Below are 3957 nucleotides of genomic sequence, written 5' to 3' on the forward strand. Positions count from 1 at the left end.
CCTTTGGGCCTCCAATGATTATCAAACTAATGGATCCATTATCACCCAACTTAATGGGAGGCTATGATCTAGTTATCACTATAACTATCTCATTTTTAGGACATAATAATTTAAAAGATTTGGTTAGCAAAATTTTAGAGAAGAAAGATAGTTGATTAGTTAATCATAATCCTCTCACTAACTTCACCAAGTCTGATCAAAGAAGACTAGATTCAAACCAGTTCTGGCACCTAAGTTAGTCATACTGATTAATCTTTGCGGCATGGATTAGCACGAATCAATGAGCAACTAAATCCAAAACTGATTGATCATATTGGTCAGATAAGTAAGATCGATGGGAGGGATATGCCATTAACTCATCACAGACTCAATCTATGCGAGTAGTTCTCAATTAATGACCACTGATCAAGACTGCCAAATTTATCTTAGACATTAATTGGTTCATCAATTTCAATTTGGATTGTCTAAAGACTTGAGCTCAACCACTGAGCCATGATCAAGGTCCATCTTGGTCTAATCAAAAGCATGGATTTAACCAAATACAACTATTGTATTGGTTATAGAGAAATTCTGATTTAATCTAGTTCAACTTTTGATTAGATTTAATCAATTTCTCTATTAAGTCTATTTGATTCTAACCTTAAGTCTAACCCAATTAAGAAGACTTGATCAAGCTAACCTATAGACCTATGTTTTATGTGAATGTCATTAGATCTTTATTTCACAATTTTAGATTCAATTGATTCAACTTAATTCTCAATTAAGTGTATAATTTACATGGATTTACTGTTTAGGTTTGAAATAATTTTAATTTTTAATTAATTTTTTATAAAAATTTTTTATTCTGAAACTGGGTTGGCTCATTCCTGAATTAAGCTAGCTAACATCTGCAGGTCCACCAAGTCTGCTACTTGATCAGCTGACTGATAATGAACAGTAACTATTATTGTTTGGCCTGCGAGCACTGGGTCGGCTCAATATTGGGACTGAGCCGGCTAACATTAGTGGGTTGATCAAGTCTGCTACTTGATCGGCTGACTGATAATGAACAGTAATTATTACTGTTCGATCTGCGACCACTGAGTCGGGTTAGTCAGCACTAAGTTGACTAAATCAGGAGATTGGATTGGCTTAGTCCAAAACTGAGTCGGCCCAGTTCGCATGCCAGCATATTTTTCAGAATTTCAGCACATAAAAAATTCTGCATAACTCGAAATAAAATCAATCATAAATGAGTTTTTAGATCATATCCAAATATTTTATGATTTCAGATTTTATTTTTCATGATTAAAATAATTTTAATGACATAGATTAGATGATTTTACTTTTCTTAAAAATTGTATCACATATAATAAATTTTAGGATTTCAGAAATCTAAGATTTTATAGAAAAATAATTTTTTTTTCGTACTTCATCTTCATGAACAAATAGCACCTCTACACGCTATAAGAGACCTCATGGAATGAGAGGAGAAAGTCATGAAGCTTTACTTTCTCCTATGATCAGACGGCTATAAAATTTAGATCTAATCTAAATCATATCAGATCTAATCAAAATCAGATCATATGCATAAATATTATTTTAATCTAATCTAAATAATAGAAAATCAGATCTAATATGCATATATAATCATGTTATATCAAACCTAGGCTTTGATACCACTATTGAAAAATCGACAAGTGCATAGCATGAATTTTTAAAATTTTAAGCACCAGAATATAATAGATTAAATAATTTAATCTATAAAATATGCTTAAGATCTAATCTTAATGCCTAAGATCTAATCTTAATGCCTATCTTAGGATCTATACCATGATATATATGCATATAAGGATCTGAAAATAAAATCAGCATACAAGATCTCATCTAAATATGCACTAGTAGATCACATCTACATACAGATCAAGTTCCGAACTTGATACCTGAGCATGGATGGAAGATCTCCACATTTGAATCACAAGGACTCAAAGGATGCTTGCAGCCACACAGGGTGTCCGATCATTATGGTTGGTCCACTCAAAGTTTTGCACTGATCGATCTGCTCAAGAATGTTAGTTCACACGAAGACTTGGTGATGGCTGATCTACTCCTTCTATGGATTTTTTGGACTCCTCCGAGAATGTAGGAAGAATGAGGAGGATCTCGTAATGGAAACAAGGATCCATAACTACTTTCTCTCTCAGTTTTCCCTCACCCAAAAATCTTAGAACAATTCTAGGACGCTTATCCAAGAGGAGAAGGTTCTCCTCTATGCTCACACGCCAACAAGGTGGCTGCCCAACCCCAAGACCTCATGCCCAAAACCCTAATCTCATGATGATTCTTTTCTCTCTTTTTGTCATACAAAAGAAAGGGGTTTATATAGATGGCATGGAGGTTGGATGGATGAGAACAAATTCTCATCTAATCTCCAATTCGAATCAAATTCGAATTTAACCAATCCACCTTTTGATCCTTATCAAGAGTGGGTGTTGAGATGAGGTGACAAAATAGTTTTGGCATGGAGTTTTTCATGCCAATCTGAAATTGGCGTTGGAAAGTGGGCGTGCGCACAAGAGTGGTCGGTGCCTAGGAGAGTCCAAGCTATTTTGGACTCAAAGGGTTGATCCAATAAGTCTTCAACCTAAACAAATTAGGCTAGACCTTATTGAATAACTTGAATCCAATCTAATTAGGTTCCAAATCTAATTAAATCAGAATTTAATCAAGCTCAATTTCTGATCAAATTAAAAATCAATCACCCTTAGCAATTAGGTCAATCTGATCGAATCTAATTCAATCAGACTTGAGCTAAATTACATTGCTCAATCAAATTGAGCTTAATTTGCAATCTAATTGCTTATCATCAATCTTCTTTTAATTCACTAACCAATAGTAAATTAATTCATTACAACTTTTGTATCAGATTAATCATCAATCGAATTGATGATTAAATATTAGAACGATTGTCAATCGTTGATCAGTCACTTGATCAGACAGTAACTTCTTTTGAGCGTGACCCCATAAGCTCGAACCTAAGCCGGTAGCAATAGGAACAACTTCTTGAACTAATCGATGTAACCATCTAACAAAAGGATCCGATATCCGGATAGATCGAATGATTGCAAAGCATCATTCAAGAACTTACTGGCATATGGTTACCATATAGTTCATCCCTTTGATCCTAATGCTCAAAGTGACCTAGGGTTTAACTATCAACCCCGAAATAGTCAACCACATTGTATCTCAATCTTTCAAATCTATTACATGGATTATTCTGATTAATATTTTATTAAATTAAAATACAATAATGCATTTACTCCTATCATCCGAAGGAGTCAATCCCATCTTGACTCACACACCGACTTAACAAGTATTTGATTGCACCCAAAAATTTTTCATCACTGAATTAAAAATTTAGATAACTCAGCACCAAAGCACAGTGAGTTGCTTGCAAGTCACCGTAGTGATCTTAGGTCAGAGGGATGCTTATATCCATACCCTTCACGAGCTACTCTTAACAGCAGAGTGCTCTGCATTTGGTCACGTTTAGTGAGATATACTCCTACTTCTCATTGCATGTCATATCAGTGTCTTCATACTCCTTGATTAAGAGAATAATCAACCCATATAGCATACAACGACCTACAATAGATATCACTATCATCCTAGTAATAGCGTATCATTTGGTCACGAATAGATTTAAGGACTAAATGATAAATCCTCCTTTATCGATTCTAAATAGTTCTAAGGACTTCATCACAATACAGGAGTTCATATAGAAGATGTATAACTTTACGATAAAAAAGTTAAATAATATTTATTATTGAATAATTCATATACTATTATAAATTAAAGCTCAATCGTCAACAGGCTGACGATTGACTTTAGGACACAATTTTCAATAGCTCTCACTTGGACTAAAGCCAATCAGTATAGTACTATCATATACCCATCTTCAATTTATGATCATCAAAC

The sequence above is a fragment of the Elaeis guineensis genome, chromosome 2 (assembly GCF_000442705.2).
Source record: "Elaeis guineensis isolate ETL-2024a chromosome 2, EG11, whole genome shotgun sequence".
Classification (NCBI taxonomy): domain Eukaryota; kingdom Viridiplantae; phylum Streptophyta; class Magnoliopsida; order Arecales; family Arecaceae; genus Elaeis; species Elaeis guineensis.